The sequence below is a fragment of the Oryctolagus cuniculus genome, chromosome 4 (genome assembly GCF_051225735.1).
Source record: "Oryctolagus cuniculus isolate XC-2025 breed Fujian yellow rabbit chromosome 4, ASM5122573v1, whole genome shotgun sequence".
NCBI lineage: Eukaryota > Metazoa > Chordata > Mammalia > Lagomorpha > Leporidae > Oryctolagus > Oryctolagus cuniculus.
The window spans coordinates 12,598,246-12,612,013 of record NC_142870.1 but is presented as its reverse complement, the minus strand read 5'-3'; positions in this window follow the sequence as shown (position 1 = coordinate 12,612,013).

Genomic DNA, 13,768 nt, shown 5'->3' with positions numbered 1-13,768 from the left:
TGAACTATTGCTTTGCTCTCTTTTACTATCAGTTAAAGTCAGGTATAATAATCTATTATGTATGTTAAGATTGACGTTTTGGCTGAGACTCCAAGGTGAAGCAAAAATGAGACACCAAAGTCTGTGTGAGAAAGTTTATCCTCAGAGGTTTTTTTTTTTTTTTTAAGATGTATTTATATATTTATTTATTTGAAAGAGAGAGAGAGAGAGGTCTTCCATCTCCTGGTTCACTCCCCAGATGGCTGCAATGGCTGGAGCTGTGCTGAACTGAAGCCAGGAGCCAGGGGCCTCTTCTGGTTCTCCCATGCAGGTGCAGGGGCCCAAGGACTCGGGCCATCCTCTACTGCTTTCCCAGGCCATAGCAGAGAGTGGGATTGGAAGAGGAGCAGCCAGGACTAGAACCAGCGCCCATAAGGGATGCTGGCACCGCAGGCGGAGGATTAAGTTAGTGCACCACGGTGCTGGCCCCCCCTCCTTTCACTTTCACACAACATTGGAGCCAACACCATTCTCCCTCAACCCACAGGGATGCCAGAAGAAGCTGCTAGAAGCCAAAAGGACAACGAGTTGTGCACACAGGCCACCTCGAGAGGCCTGCCTTTCTGTGTAGGGATGTGGCCAGCTGAGATGGCCCTACGGGGATGGAGGCAGCAGGTTGAATTCCCTCACTGCACTGTCTCCCTCCCTCCAGTTGCCTGCTGTACCTCGCATTACGCAGATTCAGTGGGCTCCAAGGGTGTGGGACATCCTGATGTAATCTGCGCAGGTCAGTCTCCCACGGCGGAGAGCAGGCTCTGGGGATCTGAAGGAATCAGGCACACAGACTGCCTCTGTGCCCATCCAGAGGCAGGGAAGCCCATCCTCACCGAGTAAGGCCTAAGGGCATAACCAGCAACAAAATTTAAAATCTGGTTCCGTTCCCATTCTACCCAGCACAATTTCTTGCTCACTGTCTCAGTTACCCCTACTCCCCGACTCAGCCTTGGCTTCTGGCTTGGTTCAAAAGCTTTGATATAAATAACAAACAGATGCTAGTCTAATAGCAATGGCCAACACTGGAGGCAGGAAGATGGGAAACAGAATATGACGATGTGAGAAGGGATGGGAAGAGGGGGAGAAGAAATACTAATGAGACCTTGAGAGCTTTGAACTGTAGCTGCGTAAAAGGAGAAAAACTCAGAAAGTAAGGGCTGCTGAGGACGGTCCTGGGCTAGATTTTAATGCCATGCAACTCTTATACTTCCACAAGACAATGACAATGTGATTAAGGTCAGGGAAGTAGGTGAGGCGCTCCCCTTACTGCATAGACGGCCAGCTGCAGCTGCACCTGCGGACATCGTCATCCAGCTGACTGGTAGACGTGGAGCTGGGGGCCAGAAAGCTCACAAGGCTGCCCTCCACGACCAGCTGGCACCGCGGGAATGCATGCTTGTGTGCCCTCGGCTCCAGCTTCTCACAGTCACAGCCCTCCTTAGGGGATAAAGGGGGCTGTAGGAAGAGTGTGCAACAGTGGCTACAGGAATACACTTCACCTGCTGAGCGATCCCCGGGGGCAGGTTGCCCTTTTCCACCTGTCTTATTTAACATGTGGGATCACGCTTTTCTCATCGTGAGCTTGTGCTATTTGGTTTCTCATGCATGTTTAAAAGGAATGAGGAGGCCGGCGCCGCGGCTCACTAGGCTAATCCTCCGCCTTGCGGCGCCGGCACACCGGGTTCTAGTCCCGGTCAGGGCGCCGGATTCTTTCCCCAGTTGCCCCTCTTCCAGGCCAGCTCTCTGCTGTGGCCCGGGAGTGCAGTGGAGGATGGCCCAAGTGCTTGGGCCCTGCACCCCATGGGAGACCAGGAGAAGCACCTGGCTCCTGCCTTCGGATCAGCGCGGTGTGCCGGCCGCGGCGGCCATTGGAGGGTGAACCAACGGCAAAAGGAAGACCCTTCTCTCTGTTTCTCTCTCTGTCACTGTCCACTCTGCCTGTCAAAAAATAAATAAATAAAATAAAAAAGGAATGAGAAGAGTGTCTGATTTTCAGGAAAAACTGTCATGTCTTTGAGCTGCAGAACAATCCGCATGTCTCACTTTGTGGGTGAAAACTGAGGTGTGGGGTGGCGCAGGAGTCCCGGGTCTGGTTAGTAGCAGAGGGTCCTGGACAACGGGGCTGTTTTATGCAGCGCTTTTTCCCCTCATCTGGGAAAGCCCCTCGCTTCACCCCTACAGCCAACTGTTGGGGGGGGCTCCCACCCTGAAGTCTTCCCTCCTGCTTGCCCCATCCCGGGAGCGGGCTATGCCCTTTGCCCCAGTGATGGCCTGCCTGTCCACAACGAAGAGTTCAAGGTGAGCAGGTGAACTAGAGCCAGGCTCCGTCCACCCCTGGGAACATTCATGCCAATCTTAGAGGGAGGCGCCCACATGGGATGCTGGTACCTTAGGCAGGGGCTTAGCCTACAGCACGGGCCCCCACCCTTTCTTCTTGAATCATGGCTCCAGGCCAGTCCCCAGCCACATGGAACATCCCGGCCTGGCACCCTCAGAGAGAAGCAAGATGCAAGGAGACCAGGGCCATCACAGCATTCTACTTCCCAGCGCTCACTCCCAGCCACCCCTCACACCCAGTCCCCACCGAGCCCCACTGATGTTTAAGTCACTACCAAAAGAATTCTGACTAAAAGCAGATTCCAGGTGAGAACCAAGTTCTTCAGCCCCTGAGTACAGTGGTCAGACGGCTAGACCAAATGGTTGAAATTTTGAAAAGGCTTATTTAATATTTATTGATTTATTTGAAGAAAAGAGAGAGAGAGAGCTTCTGTCTGCTTGTTCACTTGCCAGATGGTTACAACGCATTGCCTGGGCTGGTCCAGGCTGAAATGAGGATCCCGGAACTCTATCCAGGTCTCCCACGTGGGTGCAGGGGCCCAAGTACTTGGACCACCTTCCACTGCTTTCCCAGGCTCATTAGCAGGACGCTGGATCAGAAGCGGAGCATCCAGACCTCCAACCAGTGCCCCGATGTGGGATTGCATTGCAGGTAGCAGCTTAGCTACGACGCTGGCTCCAACGTCTTGACATGTAATAGCATACATTTGATGTAAATGATAGTGCCGTATAATTTGCAAGGGACAGTTTTCCAAGGGGACTAACTTCGAAGATTTCCAGTATCATATAAGAGAAGAATGTATTTCCAATGCATAAAATTCTAATATCAGCTGCTCTAAGGGCCGTTGGGAAATCTCTGAACCTTCCTCTCAATTTTGCAGTGAATCTAAAACCACTCTTTTTTTTTTAAGATTTTTTTTTTTTTGAGACGTAGAGTTAGAGGGAAGGTGGAAGGGTGGAGAGACAGAGAGGATGCAAAAGAAACCTATGAATTTAATAAGATGTCAGACTCATAACAATCAAGCACAACACTTGGACTTTATTTACTCTTGGTTTGAAATTCACAAGACAAACAGGGAAGACCTGAACACTTACTGGATACTTGGTGCAATGAAATAATTGTGGTCGGGGGTTGGCATTGTGGGCGGCAGGTTAAGCCACATGTTTGTGATGCCGGCATCCCACATGGGAGTGCCAGTTCAAGGCCTGGCTGCTCCACTTCTGATCCAGCTCCCTGCTAATGCTCCTGGGAAAGCAGGGGAAGATGGCCCAAGTAAGTGGGTCCTGCCACCCACACGGGAGACCTGGATAGGGTTCCAGGCTCCTGGCTTCAGACTGACCCAGCCCTGACCATTGCAGCCTTTTGCAGAGTGAACCAGCAAATGGGCAATCTCTCTCTAGGTTTCTCCCTCTCTCTCTGTTAAATAAAAGTTCTTGGCTGGCGCCGCGGCTCACTAGGTTAATCCTCCGCCTAGCGGCGCCGGCACACCGGGTTCTAGTCCCGGTCGGGGCGCCGGATTCTGTCCCGGTTGCCCCTCTTCCAGGCCAGCTCTCTGCTGTGGCCAGGGAGTGCAGTGGAGGATGGCCCAAGTGCTTGGGCCCTGCACCCCATGGGAGACCAGGAGAAGCACCTGGCTCCTGCCATCGGATCAGTGCGGTGCACCAGCCGCAGTGCGCTGGCCGCGGCGGTCATTGGAGGGTGAACCAACGGCAAAAGGAAGACCTTTCTCTCTGTCTCTCTCTCTCACTGTCCACTCTGCCTGTCAAAAAAGAAAAAAAAATAAATAAAAGTTCTTAATATTGTTTCTTTTAAATGAGTTACTTGTACTATGATTTTGCTTTTTGTTTTTCAGACACACATGGGAGGTTAACAACCTCCCCATGGATAAGGGTAGAATTTGCTTCAGAATAACTCAGAGTGGCCCTGGAATGTCACAGATTCCAAAACTCTGCTGAAAATGGACAGCTGGAACCAAGTGCTGTGTCTATGTCGAGGACAGTTTGGAAGAAGAGGGATTTGACTGCGGTGTGATGGTGGAGGTGGAAGGGAAAGGCAGTGTGATGGGGACCAGAAGCCCGGGACAGCCCCCGGACGCTGGGAAAAGCACGCGGAGATCTTCCTTTAGGGTCTCCAAAGGGACCCAGTCTTAGGCAGCCGCTTGACTTCAGTGCCTGGAGACTCGTTCCCGACTGGTGATCTCCAGCACTGAGATCACAGCTCGGTGCTGTTTCCAGCCACCATGCTTGTGGCGATGTGTCGCAGCGAGCGCGTCACCACGACATCCCCGTGTTCAAGTCGCGGGGCTGCCGCACAGAGCAGGGGCTGGAGGCTGTGCCCTCTGCCTGTGTCTCAGCTCATGCTGAAAAACGGGGTTTCCAACACCCCAGGCACAGCGTTGTGGGAACCACGCACCAGCAAATGTTGGTCCTCCCTTCCCCAGCTCTTCCTCCCCCCCCCCCATCTGCAGTCTCAGTGACAGCTCCCAAGCACGCACCCTTCCTGTAATAGAAACCCCGACAGAAGAGCACTGGCACCTTCCAGCTCGGTGATATAAATTAAAGGGGCCAGAAAAACAATGCTGGCAGTCAAGGGCTTCGGGGCGATTTGTTAATATAAATATGTCATTATTATCTCAGAGAGCCGACCTTGCTGGCGGCGTTCGCTCTTACTGATGTCACGGAGGGAAAAGCGTTTGAATTGTTTTTCTACCAGGGTACACTCGTGGATCTTTTAAAATCAAGACGATTATCAGGCCAATCAATTTCACCTTAACAGTCAGTATTTCGTCACATAGAAGTGAAAATTCCAAACTAACGGAAATAAATTGGAGTCCATTGGAAAATGCAGTGAAGAAGGAAGGAAGGAAAAAGGTCAATTTATTGGGGTCGGTGCTGTGGTGTAGTGGGTAAAGCTGCTGCCTGCAGTGCCGGCAACCCCTATGGGCACCGGTTCGAGTCCCGGCTGCTCCACTTCCAATCCAGCTCTCTGCTGTAGTCTAGGAAAGCAGTGGGAGATGGCCCAAGTCCTTGGGCCCCTGAACCCACATGGGAGACCCGGAAGAGGCTCCTGGCTCCTGGCTCCTGGCTTCGGAACAGCACAGCTCTGTATGTTCCAGCCAGCTGGGGAGTGAACCAGTGGGTGGAAGACACCTCTCTCTCTCTCTCTCTCTCTCTCTCTCTGCCTCTCCTCCTCGCTCTGTGTAACTCTGACTTTCAAATAAATAAATTTTTTAAAAAAGGTCAATTTATCTCAATTCCTCACTTAGAATGAAAGTTACACAAAGCTGTGAATTTCATACGATCTCCTAACTTCAACCCTCACATTTATTTACATACACTTGACCAGTGCCATGGAAGTCCATAAACTACTAGGGCTTCCGGGAGGCCACATCCTCCCCCGCTCCCTGGATCTCGGGGTCCTACCCTAAGTCATGTGCAGTGATTATCCCACAGCCCAGCCCCCTTCTGCGGAGGTGATACATAGGGTGGAGCAAAGCCCCCCCACACCACATGAGCGGCACCCAGGGCACTGTTGCAACACAGAGACGATTGTACTCACGAAGCCTAACTCCTTAAAACCACAGTGGGAATTCCACCAATTTTCACATGCAATTCCTTTAGAAAGAGACAATGACTCAAGTTTCTATGGAGTTTGGGGGGTTTCATAAATAGCTCTTTTAAAAATGATTTATTTTGTTTGTGGACGTGTTTTAGCTAAGAGTGGCAAACTGTGAGAAGCACAGATCTTCGGCGGATGGTTGGATGAATTTCAGCACATACCTGTGCAAGTCATGTCAGTGCTGAAATAGAACCATTAGTGTGACCTCCAGAAAGTTCCCTGGGCCCCGCCCCAACCTCTCCAGTTGCCATACTCACAGGCATCCACTTTGAAGGGTCTTGTTGTCACAGCACTGGCATGGAACTTAGTGGTGAAGTTGCCAGCCAAGATGCTGGCATCCCATAGCCAAGTGTTGGGTTCAATATACATCTCTTCACATATCCGAGTGCCTGGGTTTAATTCCCAGCTCATCCCCTATCCCAGTGCCTGGGTTCAATACCCATCTCCACTCCTGACCTCAGCTTCCTGCTAATGCAAACCCTGGGAGACAATGGTAACGGCTCACACAATTGGGTCCCTGCTGTCCTTGTGGGAGACCTGGGTTGAGTTCCCATCTCTCTCTCTCTTTTTTGCCTCTCAACTAAATAAATAAAAGTGTTATCTTTTCACCTAGTTTTGCCTCTTTTAGCATTTCATGTATGGGAAGCACACTGCCTGAGACTGGTGGTATATTTCTAGCTTCTTTTCCTCAAAGCAGGTTATACCGTGTGGCACTCTCTTGAGCAAGCTATTTCCACTTCTTCCATGTGCTTACCAACAGTTAGCATCATCAGTCTTTGTCATTCTATCCATTCTGCTGGTATATGGGTGTCTCCTGGTGTTGTGTGCATCCTCTCATACCTAACTGAGCAGCTTTGCTTGTGCTTGTTGGCTATTTGTACGTCTTTCTTTGTGACATATCTATTCAAGCACGTTTCTTGAATTGAAATTAAAATTAAAATTGAGATGTTTGTCTTTTTACTAGTGAGTTATATATACTGGAAATAAATTATCAGATACATAATTTTAAAATATTGCCTTCCAGGGTGTGGCTTACCTATTCTTTTCCTTAATCATATCTTTTGATAAACAAAAGCTTTAAACTTCAGCAAAATATAATTGATTGATATGTTGATTTCTATTTTTAAAAAAGCTTCTGAGGTTATAATTGGGATTGCATTGAATCAATAGATCAATCTGGGGCAGTTTGCCATCTTACTAATACTGTTTCCACCCATCAGCCTGGTAGATCTCTCCATGTTTGGGGGTCTTACTTCTCTCAGTAATATTTTGCACCTTTAGTCTTACACATCTTTCGCTGATTTTATTCCTGCGTAATTTTACATTGTTGGACACTAGCAGGAAGCATTTATAATAGTCTACAAAAAAGCACAGGAACTAGCACTGTGGCCCAGCAAGCTCGGGCCTGCAATCACAGTGTCCCGTGTCGGAGCGCTGGTTCAAGTCCCAGCTGCTCTACCTCTGACCCAGCTCCCTGCTAATGGCCTGGGAAGGCAGCGGAAGATGGCCCAATTGCCTGGGCACCTGCCACCCACATGGGAGACCCAGATGGAGTTCCTGGCTCTTGGCTTGGGCATGGCCTAACCCACCCAGGTTTTTGCAGCCATTTGAGGAGTGTACCAATGAATGAAAGATCTCTCTCTCTCTCTCTCTCTCTCTCTCTCACTGTCACTCTTTCAAATAAATATAAATAAGCCTTTTATTAAAAAAAAAAAAAACACGAATTACACCTGAAAGGAAAGTACAATCTGCAGCTGTTGGATATAGTAATAGAAGCAACTAGGTCTAGATGTCTGGTAGGTGTGTGAGCTGGCTAGGGCTGCCAAAGTAGCCCAAGGATCACAGTGGCTTAAAGCACAAATGTGTTTTCCAGAGTTCTGAAGGCTTGAGGCAGGGCCAGCTTCCTCTGAGGCCCCTCTCCTTGCCCTGTCGCTGCTGTCTCCTCCTTCTGCCTTCACAAGATCATTCCATGCCCTCACTTCGTCCTCTGCTCTGGTAAGGACACCAGTCGCAGAGGGCCAGGGCCCACCCTCCACGCTGGCTTTCATCTATCACCTCTTGTAAGATCTGTCCCCACGTGCAGTCACGTCCCGTGGGATCCAGGATTAGGGCTTCGACATAGACATTGGGGCGGGTGCACAACTTGTCCCCTAACAGTGGGGTGGTATTTGTATCATCTAGAATTTTTCAAGTTTTTCTGCCTAGTTCCATCAAATATTTACAGTGTAATGTTAAAACTCTTATTTTACTTATTGATGTATTTGAAAGGCAGAGCTAGAGAGAGCGAGAAAGGCAGAAACAGAGATCTTCCATCTGCTGGCTCACTCCCCAAATGGCCACGAAGGTTGGGGCTGGGCTAGGCCAAAGCTAGGAGTCCAAAACTCCATTTGGGCATCCCACAAGGGCAACAGGGACCCAAGTACTTCCCAGGCACATTAGCAGGGAGTTTAATCGGAAGTGGAGCAGTTTGAACTGGCTCCCATATGGAATGCCAGACCAGGCCAAAAAGCAGGAGCTATTTCCAATCCAGTTCCCTGCTAACGCACTTAGGAAAGCAGCCCCTGCCACCCACATGGAGGCCAGGATGGAATTCCTGGTTCCTGGCTTCAGCCTGTTCCAGCTCTAGCTGTTGCAGCTATTTGGGGAGTGAACCAATGGATGGAAGATGTCTCTTTCTCTCTCTCTCACCCTCTCTGTATATTCTAGCTTTCAGATAAATAAATAAATAAATATTTTTGTAAAAAACATAGAATTACATAAAAGTTAAAAATAGTGGGGCCAGTGCTGTGGTGCAATGGGTTCATTTCCTGGCCTGAAGCACCGGCATCCCATACGGGTGCTGGTTCGAGACCCGGCTGCTCCACTTCCAATCCAGCTCTCTGCTATGGCCTGGGAAAGCAGTAGAAGATGGCCCAAGTCCTTGGGCCCCTGTACCCAAGTGGGAGACCTGGGAGAAGCTCCTGGCTCCTGGTTTCAGATCGGCGCAGCTCCAGCCATTGCGGCCAATTAGGGCGTGAACCAGCTGATGGACGACCTCTCTTTCTCTTTCTCTCTCTGCTGCTCCTCTCTCTGTATATGACTGACTTTCAAATAAATAAATAAATCTTTTATAAAAAGAAATAGCTACTCTAACAAGCCTTCTCTTGATAATGAACTCACTCCTGGAATGACACTAATCTATTCACGAGGACTTTGCAAGACCCCACCTCCCAACGCTGCTGTAATTGAGGGTTAGGTTTCCAACACCTGAACTTGGAGAGGCCCACTCAGACCACAGCACCCACCAAGGTCCCTTTTTTCTGGCCCAGGATCCAATCCAGAAGGCTGCGTGGTGGCAATAGTTATTACGTCTCTCTGGGGGACACCATCTGTGACGCGTCCTCAGTCTTCCATCGACTTTCATAACCTTCGCCCCTTGGAAGAGCACTGGGCAGTTGTTCTGTAGCATGTTCCTTGACTGGCGTTCCCTGATGCTTGATGGTGACTCAGCTGGGGTTATACACGTAGCAAGGACGCTACAGAGGTGAGGTGCCTTTATCACACGTAAGTCACTATGCCTTATTCTTCAGGGTGCTAACCTTTACCACTGCTTCAAGGTAGTTTCTACTGGGTTTCTCCACTGTAGAAATAGTGTTTGTCAGGCCGGCGCCGCGGCTCACTAGGCTAATCCTCCGCCTTGCGGCGCCGGCACACCGGATTCTAGTCCCGGTCGGGGCGCCGGATTCTGTCCCGGTTGCCCCTCTTCCAGGCCAGCTCTCTGCTGTGGCCAGGGAGTGCAGTGGAGGATGGCCCAGGTGCTTGGGCCCTGCACCCCATGGGAGACCAGGAAAAGCACCTGGCTCCTGGCTCCTGCCATTGGATCAGCGCAGTGCGCCGGCCGCAGCGCGCCGGCCGTGGCGGCCATTGGAGGGTGAACCAACGGCAAAGGAAGACCTTTCTCTCTGTCTCGAGCTCTCACTGTCCACTCTGCCTGTCAAAAAACAAAAACAAAAACAAAAACAAAAACAAAACAAAACAAAACAAAAAAACGAAATAGTGTTTGTCTCTCTAGAACTAATGGAACTTGGAGGAGATGCTTCTCAAGCTACGCAAATATTGTCTGTCTTCAAACCTTCCTCCTGGCTGTGGGTCTTGGCTCAATGGGGTTCTATGGGTGTTTTTCTCTGTCCAGCCTTCTTCCTCCATTCTTTGATTGTGACTCTACTGTTGGAAAGGCCATCCTAATACCAACATTTCTTTGTCAATTATTTATTTATATTTTTTTGACAGGCAGAGTGGACAGTGAGAGAGAGAGAGAAAGGTCTTCCTTTGCCGTTGGTTCACCCTCCAATGGCTGCCGCACCACACTGATCCGAAGGCAGGAGCCAGGTACTTCTCCTGGTCTCCCATGGGGTGCAGGGCCCAAGGACTTGGGCCATCCTCCACTGCACTCCCGGGCCACAGCAGAGAGCTGGCCTGGAAGAGGGGCAACCGGGACAGAATCCGGCGCCCCGACCGGGACTAGAACCCGGCGTGCAAGGCGGAGGATTAGCCTAGTGAGCTGTGGCACTGGCCGCTGATTGGCTTTTAATTTCATAACTTTGCATAGAAATAACTTGGGTTGGTTGATGGTCGCATCATTCTTTGCACTCTTCAGATTTCCAGGGGTTAGGAACAAGTCTCATTTATCTTATGGAAACTTTTAATATGATTACGATATCCACAAGTTACGACATTACAGGTCTTCTGTAAAGCACGGTGTCTTCAAAAGCATTCCGAAGCAGCTAGGAAGTTAAGTCATGAACAGAAGCGAATTTTCAAACGTGGCGCCTCCCTATCAAGTAACTGAAGTGAAAGGACTGAAATACCCAACATCGGTGAAGACACAGAGCACCAGGAGCTCTCGTATTTTATCAGTGACCTGTTGCACGAGAACTCACCCCAAGATCAGTGCTGTCATTTGATGGTTGTACCCCGATATCAGGCACTTGTTCCCCAAAGTCTCATGTTGATGATGCTAAGTGGGTGGGAACTGAATCCAGCCATGGTCTTTAGAGGTAAGAAGTGGTTAGGTTGGATTAGGTTATTGGGGTGGGGCCTGCGAGTGAGTCCGGTGGCTTTGTAAAAGACACACAGATGGACAGGCGTGTGTGTGCCCTGCCTCTGGCCGTGTGAGGTCCTGTGTTACCTCAGACCTCTGCCAGCCAGAATACCATGAGCAGAGGCTGAACCAATAGGGCCTCACCCAAGCTTGAACTTAGAACCTCCAAAACTGTGAGCTAAATCGATTGCTCCTCTTTGTAAGTTGGTTGCCTCAGGTATTTTGTTATAGTAATGAAATACTAATACTATAGGGGCCAATGTTGTGGCACAGGGGGTTAAGCCCCCTCCCGTGATCCTACATCCCATATCAGAGCACCAGTTTGAGTTCCTACTGCTCTGCTGCTGATCCAGCTCTCTGCTAACGCACCTGGGAAAGCAGCAGAAGATGGCCCACGTTCTTGGGCCCCTGCATCCATGTGGGAGACCCAGATGGAGCTCCAGGCTCCTGGCTCTGGCCTGGCCCAGCCCCAGCCATTGTAGCCACTTGGGGAGGAACCAGCATATGGAAGCGCTCTCTCTCTCTCTCTCTCTCTCTCTCTCTCTCCTTCTCTCTCTGAAACTCTTTCAGATAAACAAAAGAAAATAAAAAAATAAAACTAATATAGTTAGTGACTTGGAAGAACAAATGTCCATGCAGCCCAGCCTCCCAGTTCTGCAGATTAGCGCTGCAAGCCAGGCTCAGCTGGGTGTTTCTGGGTTCTGACTGCAGCTGCTCACGGATCTGCAGCCAGAGCCACATCGGCCAGGCAACCCTGTCCTCGGGGTTAGCTGGCAGCCATCCAGGCGACAGGTCCCTGATGATGCAGCAGGTCAAAGCGTGCTTATTCACAAAGTGAGTGGGCCGAGTTCCAGGGGGTGACGGAGTGTGCGAGACCTCTGGAGACCTTGGCCTGGGCCTCATAAAACTGACTAAGTCCTATCAACCAAAGACAAAACACATTGCAAGGCCAACCCACATTTGAGGGGTGAAGAAATTCTCTTCATTTTCTTGTATGAGAATGTGCAAAGTCATGGTGTACACAGGAGAAGTGGTTGCCCTTTTTGCAACACCTGAGCGCCCTACACACGTTGTGGGAGGGTGAGCTGGGGCAGCCTGTCGATTCCTCACCCAAGAGAAATCCACACTCACGTCCCTGAAAGACGTGAAAGAGAGTGCACGGCCACTCCGCTCACAAATGGCCAAAGGAGGAAATAACACGTGTTCGCTAATATGAGAACAGATATTCATACAATGAAATACTATGCAGAAGACCAAGAATAAGCGACCACTATGTGCAGCGTGTTACGTGAAAGAAGCCAGAAAGCAAACGGGTTTGTATTGGGTGGAATCATAGGATTCCATGGATGTGAGGTCCAAAGCAGGCAAAAGCAGTCATTGATGACAGAAGGCAGAAGAGAGGTTCCTTGGGTGATGGCAGGGCTGGGAATGGGGGTTTATTGATCCGGAAAGAACATGATGGAGGCTACCAGGGCTTTATGGTTACGTGTGTGTGTGTGTGTGTGTGTGTGCGTAAAATATTCCTCTGTAAATGCCTGCATCTTATTTAAGTTATACCTCAATTTTAAAATAGGAGCAGGCATTTAGCCTACTGACGCCTGTATCGCATGTCAGAGTATCTGCGTTTAAATCCCAGATCTTGAGCCGGCGCCGTGGCTCAATAGGCTAATCCTCCACCTTGCGGCACCGGCACACCGGGTTCTAGTCCCGGTCGGGGCGCCGGATTCTGTCCCGGTTGCCCCTCTTCCAGGCCAGCTCTCTGCTATGGCCAGGGAGTGCAGTGGAGGATGGCCCAGGTGCTTGGGCCCTGCACCCCATGGGAGACCAGGAAAAGCACCTGGATCCTGGCTCCTGCCAACGGATCAGCGCGGTGCGCCGGCTGCAGCGGCGGCCATTGGAGGGTGAACCAATGGCAAAGGAAGACCTTTCTCTCTGTCTCTCTCTCACTGTCCACTCTGCCTGTCAAAAAAAAAAAAATAAATAAATCCCAGATCTTGCTTCTGACTCCAGCCTCCAGCTAATGGAGACCCTGGCAAGCAGTAGGTGATGACTCAAGTCGTTGAGTTCCTGCCCCCTGCATGGGATGCTTGGACTGAGTTCCTGGCTTCAGCCTGCCCAAGTCTCAGATGCTGCAGGCATTTGGGAAATGAACCAGCAGGTGGGAGCACCTCTCTCTCTCTCTCTCTCTCTCTCTCTCTCTCTTCCTCCAATTTCTGTCCCCATGCCTCTGAAATCAACACATAATTTTAAAACTAAAAATAATTTTCAAGGGGTGGGAGTGATGACCAATACAAGTGGTTGGGGTTGAGAGGTGGGGCAGGTGCTGAGGCCCGGCAGGATGGGAAGGTTTCTCGGCCTCTGGGAGCTCAGGAACAAGCTGAGGAGGCGGAGGTTCCGGGACGGCAGAGCAAGGAGCGAGCTCTCCCACGGGTCTCAGTATCCTGCATCTACTCAGCTACCAGTTTCCGACTCCTCCAAAAGACAAGATTGCAACAATTTTATCTTATTAAAGATCTTAATTCAAGGCTGGCACTGTGGCGCAGCAGGTTAACATCCTGGCCTGAAGCGCCGGCATTCCATATGGGCGCTGGTTCAAGTCCCGGCTGCTCCACTTCCCATCCAGTTCTCTGCTATGGCCTGGGACGGTAGTGGAAGATGGCCCAAGTGCTTGGGCCCCTGCACCTGCGTGGGAGACCAGA